This window comes from Callithrix jacchus, chromosome 3 (assembly GCF_049354715.1).
Source record: "Callithrix jacchus isolate 240 chromosome 3, calJac240_pri, whole genome shotgun sequence".
NCBI classification, from domain to species: Eukaryota; Metazoa; Chordata; class Mammalia; order Primates; family Cebidae; genus Callithrix; species Callithrix jacchus.
The window spans coordinates 72,774,522-72,789,115 of NC_133504.1; the positions used below are offsets into that span (position 1 = coordinate 72,774,522).

The 14,594-nt window shown below is 34.2% G+C and overlaps 1 long non-coding RNA gene across 1 annotated transcript; it reads right to left on the bottom strand.

The window, feature by feature from the left end:
• Nucleotides 1-1,023: 1,023 nt before the first annotated feature.
• Nucleotides 1,024-14,252, bottom strand: LOC144581871 (uncharacterized). Its single transcript, XR_013533286.1, has 3 exons — nucleotides 13,861-14,252; nucleotides 1,459-1,713; nucleotides 1,024-1,123 (listed from the first exon to the last, which is right to left on the bottom strand). It is a non-coding gene; the product is annotated as an uncharacterized LOC144581871 (long non-coding RNA).
• Nucleotides 14,253-14,594: the final 342 nt, after the last annotated feature.

A 14,594-nucleotide genomic window follows, 5' to 3' on the forward strand; every position in this document is an offset into this window, starting at 1 on the left:
AGTGGAATTCTAAGTGAATTTCAGAGTTCAGTCAGTAGTCTATTATCCTTCCACCTGGTACTTAAGCAGGAACACAAGACAGAAAACACTGACACACACACATTTATCAGAATTCTTCGCCCTTTAAAATCTCAAATTGTGATTCAAGGCCGCTAAGTGATTTTATTTCTGAAAGCAATTCAATTCATATTTCATTTGGTAGAACTCCTTTTGAAGTGTTGAAACAAATCCAGTTTTGGTTTGGATTTCTTCTAAGCAAAGGGGGAAAAAATCACAGTTACTCACAAAACGTACAACATTATGAAACAATAAATAACACTATTTTACAAATTTGAAGAGAATTTTTTACAATCTGAAACTGGTTGTTGAAGTAACTCCCATATATAGAACATTTGTACTATTATTTAATTCTAATCCTGCCAATAATGGTAAAACAAAAATCCTATAATTTAATGCTCTCTTGGAATGCTGCTGATGAAGTAAAGAAACAGTGGCAATGTGCAAAAATACATGTGAATTAAAGTCATATGTTTCCAGGGGAAGGGAAAGTATATCTTAAAGTTTCTTGTCATTTGTTGAGCCTCGGCACAAGCTTGAAGATATGCTAATGTAATTTTTAATAAGAAAAGGTTGTTTATCACTAGCTTGATTTCAATTTGGTATTAAATCTTACAGAAACATTAAGGAGGAATACTGTAGCAAATTAAACCAAAATCCATCTAAAATACACTCTTTAACCTAGGTAAAAACATTTATACCCATTTAAAAAATGAAGAGCTTTTTGGTCTCTGTCATCATTAACATTCATTGTCACCAATCATCATCATTCTTAGGGAAAAAATGAAAGCCATCAAAAATAGTTAAAAGAATACTATTTTTTCAATGATGGTACCATAAAAGAATTATATTGGGGGTTTCTTTCTTTCCAATGTAAAGCAAATATGTAATATTAAGATTAAACCACATTTAATCTTTTGTACCTTTGAAGGATATTACAATGGAAAATTTTTTGATAACATAAGACTTGGTCCACATGTCCCCAATTTCTCTCTTTCAGCTCTCCAGATTAATGGATGCAGACTTAGGAACACTGTTTGTTCATTTGCCATAGCAGACGGGACTTCTGAAGTACAAAATCTCAATGTTAGGAAAGATTCTAGGGCATTTTGAAATTGGCAGGCTAGCATTACTATTAATACATTAATCAAATTGCCAGAATTTGTGCTTTTATTTATGCCTTGCTTAGCTGAAAACAAATGGATTTAGGTTGTGTCTCAAATGTCCCTCAATTATTATAAAAATTAACTGACAGTTCAATGACAGATTTTGTTTTGTTCTTGTTGTTCAAGACTGTGACTAAAATTATGTGCTGTTGTTTTATGATGTTTCACTTTTTTCTACATAAAATCATTATTCCATAATATTTAAGCATGATTGGCCAGGAGCAGTGGCTCATACCTGTATTCGCAGCACTTTAGGAGGTTGAGGCAGGAGGAACACCAGGTCAAGAGATTGAGATCATCCTGGCCAACATGGTGAAACCCCAACTCTATTTAAAAATACAAAAATTAGCTGTGCATGGTAGCGCGCATCTATAGTCCCAACTAATAAGGAGACTGATGCAGGATAATCGCTTGAAGCCAGGAGGCAGAGGTTGCAGTGAGCCCAGGTCGCACCACTGTATTCCAGCCTGGCAACAGAGTGAGACTCCACCTAAAAAAAAAAAAAATTAAGCCTAATTTTCCTGATTATATATATATAAAAATTTAATTATATAAATATATATTTGAAAAGACCTCTAATTCTCTATTAATATATGCTAAAATATATTACCAAATACATTTTAATTTGAATCAAGAGTTTTTCATGTGTCTGTAAATGTAATTATATCTATTCATAAAAATAAATATGACTTTTAAAAATTAATAAAACAAAACAGTCTGTTTTGGCCAAAGTCTTTCAAACCAGTATATTGCCTAATAAAGTAATTACTTTCTCTTAAAGTTAAGTATAAAACAATGTTAGACTACACTAAGGAATTTGGTTCAGACAGTTTATCAAACAAGATAACTCACATTGATTTGCATTATGCAGCAGTATTTAAGATGCAATCATGTATTAAGTATTCAACAGTAAAGTCAAGATATACTTTCCTACTGTGGTTTAGTATAAGACAAAATTTTATTACATTACATATAAGAACATTTGCTATAATTAGTTTTACTAAGATTTTGACCTATCTAGGTTATTTCAATTTAAAATGTAGTATTTTATAATCAATAATATGTAGACTTGCTGAAACTCAAGAAAATATATGACATAATTCTGTCCATTAAGTTGCCTAACATAGAACTGAGAAAGCTTTGGCCCCTTAGGTTCTATGTTAGATGACAGATACATTCACCAAAAACAAAACATATATATGTATATATATGTGATCAACATGCAAACAGATCCTCAAATAATGTCATTTTGTTCAATGTCATTATAATGTTGATAAGAAAAAAATCAATTTTCAGATAGGGCAACTGTTGGTGTGAAATTACATATTCTTCCCATTTATGATAATATTGGTTTTATTATACATCATTTTACTTAAAGTTACAATTTCCAAGAATCTATTGATGACATTCAATGACTTACTTCATATATAAATTGAATACTGCATAGTGTAAAATATTCTAAAATATGCAGCAAATATTAAAATAATGTAATGTGCCCATATAAAAGTAGGTCATAACAATTGATGGGTTCATAAAATTACTTTTTCCATGTTCTAAGCTGAGACAATGTTTGTAATATTATGTTTAAAAATAAAAACTTTTTTTTGAGATGGAGTCTCACTCTGTCACCAGGCTGGAGTGCAGTGGTATGATCTTGGCTCACTGCAACCTCCACCTCCTAGGTTCAAGCAGTTCTCCTTGAAGTGGCTAGGACTACAGGCATGTGCCACCATGCCCAGCTAATTTTTGTATTTTTAGTAGAGACAGGGTTTCACCATGTTAGCCAAGATGGTCTTGATCTCTTGACCTTGTGATCCACCCACCTCTGTCTCCCAAAGTGCTGGGATTATAGGCGTGAGCCACTGCACCCAGCTTGAAAACACTTTTGAGAATAGAGCTTACAATTAAAATTAATGCATGTAATTATATGTGTACATTTTTAAAAATCAAATTTTTGAATTAGAATAATTTGAATCCAACATTTTCCTTCAAACAAAATTTGTATTAAATTAACAGCATGATGACACCAGCTCATTCACCTGTTTAGAAGGCTAATTGGCTAGTTGTGGTAGACAGTAATTGCTCAGTAAAATTTCATTCCCACTAAACCACCTACATGGGAAAAGTATACTTTCCCACTCAATTGATACTGGGCTAGACAATATCGTATCCTTTGGCCAATGAAATATGGCAGAAGTGGCAACATGTGTGACAGTGTGTGTGCCAGTTCTGAGCATGGCATGTTTCTACTTACCTATCTGAAAGCTTCCAACCTCCACTATAAGAAGATCATGCCCCACAAAGACCTTTTCCTCTGGGTAGACCCAAGGATGAGACATTTTGAGCAGGATATTTAAGCCAATTATTACACACATGAGTGAGAAAAAAAACACATACTATGTGCCCTTAGATATTTCCAATACACTCTTCAGAAAGTGTAGTAATAACTAAGATATTACTCATATTGACTTGCAAAAAAATTTATAAAACCCTCACCAAAATTTTTAAATATTTGAACAGAGATGTTCTGAAGAAATGGAGGACATTTCACACTTGACTTAGAGTTATAAAGATGTCAATTAAGTATGTTAATCCAATATAATAAAAATAAAAATTTTAATCAAGTTTCTCAAAAAATAAATTTATTCCAAATTTTATACACAAGAATATTTTTCCAGCAGTAAGTAAATCAATGCTTAAGAAAAAGATAAAGAACAGAAAAATAAACCAGTGGAAAAGAACAGAGTTTAGAGCTATATCATTGTATACCTCATGGTAACAATAAAGCAATAAAATCTAGTAGACATGCAAAAGAGAAATGGAAAGCTATCAAAGCATGCCACTATAGAAAATAACCAAATCATAAAGAAACATATCAAGAGAGGAAGAAAAGAACAAAAGAACTACAAAAAAAAATCAGAAAACAATGAAATGGCAATAGTAAGTTTGTACCTATGAATAACTACTTTAAATGTAAATGGATTAAGTTTTCTAATCAGAAGACAAAGTCTGGCTGAGTGGATCTAATAAGAAAAACAAAACAACAATAACAACAACAACAACAACAAAACAACAATAACAACAACAACAAAAAAGAAAAACCAAACAAAAAAAAACAAGATCCAACTATCTGCTGCCTAAAGAGACTCACTTTAGCTTTAAGGCACACACAGCCTGGAAGGAACAAAGAAAGAGATTCTATGCATATGATAACAAAATTTTGAGACCTGGGGTGGCTATACTTATACAGACAAATGTAAACAAAATATACATTCAGTCAAAGCCTATCTCAATGGACAAAGATACTACCTAATGTTAAAGTGGTCAATCTATCAAGAGAAAATAACAATTGTACATATTTATGCAGGCAATATTGGAGAATTTAAATGCATAAAACAAAATAGAACTGAAAATAAACTTAAATAGTAATAGTAGAGAACTTCAATACCCCACATACAACAATAGATAGATCATCTAGATAGAAAGTTCATAAGAAACAGATGTGAACAACAGTATAGATTATTTGGACCTAAGAGACACATACAAAACATTCCATCCAAGTGCACACAGAATATTTTTCAGGATAGATCCATGTTAGGTCACATAGCTTAACAAATTTAAGAAGATGGAAGTGATATCAAGTATCTTCTTTAATCAGCCCTCATCCAGGTAATTAGGCAAGACAAATAAGTAAAAGACATCTAAACTAGAAAGAAAGAAAATAAATTGTCTCTGCTTACAAATGACATAATCTCATGTATAGAAAATACTGAAGACTCAACAGAAAAAAAAGCTGTCAGAAATAATAAACAAATTTAGTAAAGTTTTGGGATACAAAGCTAACATACAACAATTAGTTGTATTTCCACATACTAACAATGAATTATGCAAAAAAAAAAAGATTAAATTTTTGTATACTGATAGTGGGAATGTAAATTGGTACAATAATCATGAAAAACATTAAGTTCCACAAGAAATTAAAAATAGGACTACCATGTGCTCCAGCCATCCCACTTTGGTCTATATATTAAATGGAAATGAAATCAGCATCTTAAAGATATGTTTGCACTCCCATATTCATTGCAGCATTATTCACAATAGCCAAGATAAAGAAATAACCTAAGTATATATGGTCAAATAAATTTTAAAAATGTAGTATACACTTAACAATGGAATATTATTCAGCCTTTAAAACGAAGGTAATCCTGTCATTTGCCGCAACATGGATGAAACTGGATGACATTCTACTAAGTGAAATAGTCCAGCACAGAAAAACAAATTCTGTATGATCTTACTTAAGCGTAGAATCCAAAAAATTTAAACTCCTAGAAGCAGAAAATAGAATAATAGTTGCCAGAGGTTGGGTGGTAAGAGAAATAGGGAGACACTGGTCAAAGTGTTAAAGTTTCAGTTAAGCAGGATAAATAAGTTATGGAGATCTAATATATTACATGGTGACTATAGTTAATAATATTACATTAAATGTTGCCAATTTGCTGAGAGATTAGATCTTCAATGTTCCCATCACAAAAAAAGTTAATGTAAGCTGATGGACATGCTAATTAGCTTGTAATCCTCTCATAATGTATACATATATGAAAGCATGTTGTACATCTTAAATATGTACAATTTTTGTCAAGTATATCCCAATAAAAAAGAAAACAATAGAACTAACTGCATTTTTTTAAGTATATAAGTGATAAAGTTAAACAATTTAATTAAACTAAAATGTGGATTTCTGTTCAAGGAAAGATACTATGAGAAAAAATGAATAGACCAATGAATGGGTTCATATTTGTAATATCTCAAACAGACAAGTGAATAATCTCTGTAATATATAAGAAACTTCTAAAAATAATGAAAAGTAGACAGCAACCCTAATTGACAAGTGGCAACAACTATGAACAGGTAAGTTATAATTGAGAAAACTCAAAAGGCCAATAGGCACAAAAAGTGAAGTTCAAAATTGTCAGAGAAATGCATTTAAAATAGATTTTGTTATTAACTATAATATAGTAATGAGAAATCTGAATAATTTCAGTTCTTGGAGGGATGTGGTGATTTAAGAATGCTCTGCATTGCTAGTGGAAGGGTGGACAGGTACATTTACCCTGAACAGGTGTGTCATTACTTAAGCAAATAAGGTATAAGTATAACCTATGATAGAGCTATTGTGCTTCTATAAAGCCAAGGAAATTCTCACATGAGTAGTTAAAGGGAATTTTCTAAGATATTCATCAAAGCATTGTGTGTAGCAACTTGGATTTGGAGGCAACCTAGGTATCCATCACTGTGAGAAATTAATAAGTAAAATGTGTAGTTGATGAACACATGAGATTACACAACAAATGGAAGCAATAAATACATACCTGTGACATAAATGGATCTCAAAAATAAGGTATTTAGTTAAAAACAGGAGTTTTTGTAATATCATTTAAATAAATCAAAGTACCTATACACAAAACACACACATTCTTTAAGAACACATATTTTTAAAAGATACAAATTAAACACAATAGAATCGCTATTGTTCCCACTATCTTTCAACAAGTAACAAACAACTCCAAAACTTGATATAAAACAAAAATTCATTGTGCTCACAGATCCATAAGCCAAGAATTCACGCGTAGCTAGAAAGGTGATATCTTTCCTACTTGGTATCTACAGAGGTCATCTGATGTGTTATAGTGGTAGTTGAATTAGCTTGTCATGTTTAAGACCTCTCCAGTCACATGTTTGACAGTTTGGCAGAGATACTAAAAGGCTTTGCTCAGCTGGGACCCTCTCCTCCATGTATCTTCAAGGCCTGTCTATATGGTTTCTCTATAAAGGTAATCGAAACAGGAACTGCCAGTACTCTTAAGGTCTAGTCCTGAAGTTTCTGTTGCATCACTTTCATCATCATTAGAATCACATAGATGGTCATAGATGAACTCAGATTCAAGGTGAGGGAAAACAGACCTCATTTTTTGATGAGACAGATATTAAAGTATTTAAAGTCATCTATATTCAGCCATTGCTATATATAGAGGAAGAGAAATGGGAGTAGGATTTGAAAATAAAAGGAAATACATAGTATATTAGTCCATTCTTGCATTGCCATGAAGAACTACCTCATACTGGGTAATTTATAAAGAAAAGTTTAATCTACTCTCAGTTCCACAGGCTGTACAGGAAGTATGGCCTGGAGGCCTCAGGAAACTGAGGGAAGTGAGCAGGTTCACATGTTGGAGAGCAAGCCGAGGGAAAGTGCCACACATTTTTAAACCATCAGATCTAATGAGAACTGACTATCACGAGAACAGCTTGAAGGAAATCCACCTCATGATCTAGTCACCTCCCCCAACACTGGGAATTATAATTCAACATGAGATTTGGGTGGAGACATAAAGCCAAACCATATTACATAGATTAAATAAAAGAAGGTCTAGAAAAATACAATGATGATAATATACTGTGAACTGAGGACTAAGTATTTAATATTTTGAGAAATCACATTCCTATTTTAAAGATGGAGAATCCTATAATACTGCGCCTGCCTTTAGTATAATCATTTCTTTAGACCCAATCTTTCATGACTAAACTTTATGGCCAGTATTTCTATGTTAATCATATTACATGTTTCAGGAGGACAGTACTGGTTAGAATGACAATGTCTACTTAAATTTTCCAGATTGGAAAATATATTGCAAATTCTTTATGTAAAATCTGGTTTTTTTTGTTTGTTTGTTTCTTTGTTTTTGAGATGGAGTCTCACCCTGTCACCCAGACTGGAGTGCTATGGCATGATCTCAGCTCACTACAACCTCCGCCTCCCAGGTTTAAGTGATTTTCTTGACTCAGCCTCCCCAATATCTGGGATTACAGGTGCCTCCCACCAAACCCAGCTAATTTTTGTATTTCAGTAGAGACAGGGTTTCGCCATGTTGGCCAGGCTGGTCTGGAACTCCTAACTTCAAGTGATCTGCCTGCCTTGGCCTTCCTAAAAATTTAATAGTTTCCTAAAAATTCAAAATCCTTTTAATTAAAAAAATCTTCCATTATCAAATATGCACCTGGAAATAAAATAAATACTAACATTCTTAATAGGAAAGCAACCTTAAAATTCTGAGGAAAGGAAAGAATGGTTAATCCAGTTTAAACGGCCTCTAAAATTAATCAGAGGCACAGCTGCGTTTTATAAACAAAAGCAACTTGCACACTTATTTTCTTCAGCTTAACAGGGAATGCACACACATACCATTGTTTTGAGTTTGAGAAGGTTTATTTTGAGAAAAATGTCTTTTTTTTAGGAAGATTACAATTTATATACTCTATAAAACATAAATTTTATTGCTGAATCCAGAATTTTATGTTTAAATGTTAAGAAATTGTAACAAAAGCCGAGGAAGGTGTTAAAATGCCAGACATTTAAAAATAAATCAACATCTATGTATGTATTCAATACCTACCGCACTTAAGGCAATTTTTAAAAATCTGTGGAATCTATCGTCAACTAACAATATTATGTTAAGGGATTTACTTAACCTTTCCAAGTCTTTCCATATTAAGGGGTTGGACTAAACTCTCAAGGTTTTCTTTTTTGTTTTTTCATAAAAGTTTCATCTTTGATTAAAATTAAAAAATGTATTGCCAGAACTAACAAAAAATTAAAACTAGTATACAATGAAGTCACAGATTAGGTATTCAGGTAATAAATGTACATTATCCCAGAAGAGGCTGATATTGATACAGAAAATACAGAAAAGAAGAGGTAAGATTGACATCAATTTGAAGAAGAGTGTGTTTAAATAAGGTACAGAGCAAAGAGAAGAACTTAAGCAAGCGTAATGAGAAAGACTTTAAGTCAGAAATGAAAAGTTGCCAGACATGGCACAGTGGCTCTTGGCTCATGCCTGTAATCCCAGCACTTTGGGAGGCCAAGGCAGGAGGATCACTTAAGGTCAGGATTTTGAGACCAGCCTGGTCAATATGGTGAAATCCCATTTCTACTAAAAACACAAAAGTTAGCCAGGCATGGTGGTGGACGCCTGTAATCCTAGCCACTTGAAAGTCTGAGGCAGGAGAATCATTTGAACCCGGGAGGCAGAGGTTGCAGTGAGCCAAGATTGCACCACTCCACTTCAGCCTGGGCAACAGAGCAAGACTGTCTCAAAAACAAAAAAAAAATGAAATAAGTTGCCTGTAGAAAAGGCAATAAATCTACTTGAATTGAGCAGGTGTGTAGATTGTACCACTGAGTATTGTTTAGCAAGCAGAATGCTTTTCAAATGTTTTCTAAGTTGACAACATTAAAAAAAATTAATAATTAAAATTCTTATAATGGAGATTTTAACAAGCACAATCTGCCCCCATTCTCACATGGCAAAAAACAATTGGAGCCAAGTAGAGGTTGTCCATTTTTAGATGGAATATTATTCTGCAGTTATCCACAATTTCCTCTCATTCCTATTTCACTCAACCAGTTTTAGCGATCTGTGTTTACTGATGAGTCCCAAAAGGCATTCAAGTACGACAAAGCCACAGAACAGGTCAATTTCTAAGATGTTATAGAAAGGCCAATTACGCAATTACCAAGCTACAAAATTTGAACTTCATTCTATGAGATTTTACTATACACCCTTTTAGTAAAGAGGATTTATGCTTTTGAAATGCATTTTTTAAATTTTAATTTAATTGAAGATGCTAAAATCAATGAAAGGTCTCCTCAGGAATTGGGAAAAGATGGTATCAAAAGCTGAAGCAGTAGGTTGATTTTAGAGGAGCATTGCTGTCTTAGAGGTGGAAGAAATGTATAATACGATAGGGTAGCAAAAGGCAAATATTGCACTTTGGTTGAGGCTGAATGTAATAGTAGAAGATATACTTTATTGATTCATAATTCTGGGGTGGAGATTGGGCTCTCTACTACTATTTTTGTGATTATTGGCATGTCACTGTCATCTGTTGACTTTCCAAAATTCTGCCAGCAAAACTAAGGATTTTAGAATTATTTCAGCATGAGGAAGTACCACCCTGATAGCTCTTTAGAAGTGTCTTAATGTTGCCAGTGGCAAATCTGCAATGAGTCTGCAACAACCTCACTTCTTGCCTTTTCAAAAGAAAGAATTCGAGAGAGAGTGTGTAAGGCAGGAGAGACTGAGGCAAGATTTAGAGCAGGAGTGAAAGTTGATTAAAAAGTTTTAGCTGGGCGCGGTGGCTCATGCCTGTAGTCCCAACTCTTTGGGAGGCTGAGGTGTGTGGATCACGAGATGAGGAATTCAAGACCAGCCTAGCCAGCATGATGAAACCCAGTCTCTACTAAAAATGCAAATATTAGCTGGGTGTGGTGGCATGTGCCTGTAATCCCAGCTACTCGGGAGGCTGGGGTAGGAGAATCGCTTGAACAGGAAAGGTGGAGGTTGCAGGGAGCTGAGATCATACCACTACACTCCAGCCTGGTGACAGAGGGAGACTCGGTCTCAGCAAAAAATAAAGAATAAATTTAAAAAGTTTTAGAGCAGGAATAAAAGTAAAGTACACTTAGAAGAGGGCCAATCAGGCAACTTGAGAGATCAGGTGCCCTGTTTGATCTTTGACTTGGAGTTTTATATGTTGGCATACTTCTGGGGTCTCACCTTTTTCCCCCTGATTCTTTCCTTTGGGGTGGTGTGTCCACATGCATAGTGACCTGCAAGCCCTTAGGAGGTGAACTTCACAGTGAATTTACTGGAGTTGTACATGTGCTCACTTGAGATGTTATTCCCTTGCCCATCAAATGTCCCTAGAAAGCCATATACCACTTAAATGCCACCATTTTGTCTGTTAATGTGCATGCTTAAGCCTACTTGCCCAGCTTCTGAGATCTTACTGGGAAGCTGCAGATCACCAGTTTCAGGTGTTTTCTCTCTGTTAGGAGACTGCCTTTCTCTGGTACTGGCTGTGGCCAATTATTTTAAAGAAACAATTTAACAATTGCCTGACCATCACCTGATAGTCACCTGACATTCCTGGTGATGAGTGAGCCCTCTCCTGCCCTGCTCTTGTCTGACTACCTACCTACTATAACATTACTATGATAAATTAGGACCTTAACCTGAGTGAGCCTTATGAGGTGAGAATTGGTTGAGTTGAGGTAGAGTTTATCATTTAACAGCTTGGAATTGGTAGGCACAGAAAGCAAGGGGTTCTGAAGTAAGTCCTAATAAGAAAGTTGTTATCTTGGCTGGACACAGTGGCTGACACTTTGATACGGTCTGGCTGTATCCCCACCCAAATCTCATCTTATTGTAGCTTCCATAATTTCCGGGTATTGTGGGAGATAATTGAATCATGGGGGTGGTTTCCCCCATGTTATTCTTGTGGTAGTGAATAACTCTCATGAGATCTAATGATTTTAAAAGGAGTTTCCTTTTTCTCTTGGCTTTCATTCCCTCTCTTGCCTGCTGCCATGTAAGGAGTGACTTTCACCTTCCATCATGATTGTGAGGCCTCCCCACCCATGTGGCACTGTCAGTCCATTAAACCTCTTTCTTTTTATAAATTACCCACTCTGGGGTATGTTTTTATTAGCAGCGTGAAAACAAACTAATACACACCAGTAATCCCAGCACTTTGGGAAGCTGAGGTGAGTGAATTGCTTGAGCTCGGGAGTTTGAGACCAACCTGGACAACATGGTGAATCCCTTTAACTACAAAAAATAGAAAAATTAGCTAGGCATGGTGGCATGTGCCTGTCTGGGAGGCTGAGGCTGCAGTGAGCCATAATTTTGCCATTGCCTTCCAGTCTTGGCAACAGAGTGAGACCCTGTCTCAGGAAAAAAAAAAAAGTTGTCATCTTTATAAAGGCAATGCTTCTCTTAGTTCATAGTCTTTTCTTCCAGGAGCAGGTATCTGCTGGAGTAAGCACTGAAGTTATTTTTGCTTGGTGTAAACAGTGTTAAAATAGAGATAGGAAAATACATTCCTGGCATTATTTAACACAGGGACAGGAAAGTATACGCAGTCCTAGTATGTTGGTTTCATTTCTCACCATACACTCCATGTGATCAGAAATTTATTTCTCTCATAGGTTAAAAAAAAAAAAACGGTAATAAAATCTTCAGAGACAGCCTGCCAGGCCACTTCATATAAAATAAATCTTCACTTCCCATCTCTTATTTTTTTTTTTGTCTGTTCCTGTGTGTTTCATTTATGGCACTTGGCCATTTGTCATTTAAAATTATTAATTATTGTTTGTTTTTTTTATTCTTAATGCTTTCTTCTTTACTGAACTATTAGCTCCCTGACGTCAGAGTCCATATTTATCTTGCTTATCTTTTTATTTGCAAATTTTGGCACAGTGTCTAATTTATAGTAGAAATGATTTCCTTAAAGAAATTAACAAGAGAACATTCAAGATTGGCAAGAGGTCAAAAGGTTCTAGAAGAAATGTGAGATTCACCAAAAAAAAGAGGGAAAAGAAGGCAGGAGAGAGGTTATTTATATTTTTGAGTATCTGAGATGATTTAGTGATAGATATAAAGAAAACCAGCAAGTAAAAAAACGCAAATTGATTCCCATAAAATTAAGGAAGACAAAATTTGTACAAAAATAGAAAAATAGTCATTACATAGCTATCATATTTATATAGACTTTATAGTGTTAATAATATAATTATAGATATATCCTTATTACATAATTATGTAATAATTATATTAACATGTGAATGTAAGCAATAATGTAGATGTTTAATCAATAACCAACTATAATTAAATGTACTGAAAAATGTGAAACTAATTGGCAGAATGTGTAAAAAGGATATGGTTTTAAGAACTTTAAACTTCTATCTTTTGTAGTAAAATTCAAAAGTTAACATATGCAACTAATTTTTTTAAATTAACATAAACACTTGAGTTAGGAATTCACAGGACACTTGACAAAAAACAAGAGTCAAATAGAGTTACCTCTAAGGAATAGAGGGGGGCGGGGAAAAAAACAAGAGTCAAACGCAGTTACCTCTAGGGAATAGAGGCAGGCAGGGGAGAAAGAGTAGAGAGCAATGAAACAAAGAAGAACTTTTGTTTATTGCTACCAGCTCTACAGAAATATTGCCACTTAGAAATTGTTTATATATGTAGCTATAATAAAATGTTAAAGTTATAGTATAAAAATCTAAAACATGTATAACCACCTGCATATATTATGTGGCCAAAAGATCTTCTTACCTTCCCATTCTTCCCATTGGTAAATGAGCAAGGATAAACCATAAGTCTATTTTACCTTCCCAGTCCCAAAACACTATCAATACCCACCACAGACCCTCAGTTCTAGTCACCCTTCTTCAAATATACTAGGGGTTCTTTATTATTTCCTACTGCTATAACATGCTTTTCCTACCTTATGTTCTCTAATATGCTACTGAAGAACTCCTATTCAATCTTGAAGACCCAGAATAGACAGCTGCTTCTTGATGAATCTCTTCCCTCCTCCCTGACAAGCACTAATGCCACTCTTTTACACATGCCCCGTGTACACTTCAACCTATTCACGATCTTCATTGTCCATACACAGTGTCTATGGTCAGTGTTCCTGAATATGAAGAAATCAGCTGATATTGGGGATGATAAATGCAAATTCACCACTCCTACTAGACAAACTATGCAAAAGGTATACTTACCGATAGATTGAAAGCATCCTCTTTGTTGGTGAAACCAGTAGTTGGGGTTTTGGGGTTGTTTTTGTTTCTGTTTTTGTATCTAAAGGAGCTGAGCTTTGTTTGCTGAAATTTAAACTAATTAATTCACATTTTTTTAATATCTCCATTTTAAATCTGTTTTCATACCTTAATGTATTCTATGCCAGGGCTGACTGTCTTTTATTGATCACAGCCTAATTATCTTATTTAGAAGCACATTTATCATGATTTACTAAAAAACAATGTTATTTTAAATGCAGCCTACTTTCATTCTTAGCCTGCAGAGTCTGAATGCTAATATACTTCACTGGGTCCTCCAGATGACTTTGTTTTAGTAATGTGTTGATGACAGCTATTTTCTGGTTGAAATTTAAATTTTCTTTGCCTGTGCTATTTAAATTATAATCAGCACTGACAGCCAGTGGTCATAAAGAGACCTTAGTTACGGAATGTGTTTTCTTAGCAACAGAAAAATAATGGGGGAAAAAAGCACTACAGCAGAAACACCAGGGAACAGACTTAATATGGTCTGATGAACATGTAGAATATGCATTTAACACAACAAAAATTGTATCTTGTCTCAATAGCAATATTCATCACTCTCATTACTCCTACTGGTAAGATGACAGTTAAAAACTGCAATAATAACAGCAAACTCTAAACTGTCATTCTCTTTTGTGATTTTCTAAACATGATTTATTGCTTTTGTTTTTGTT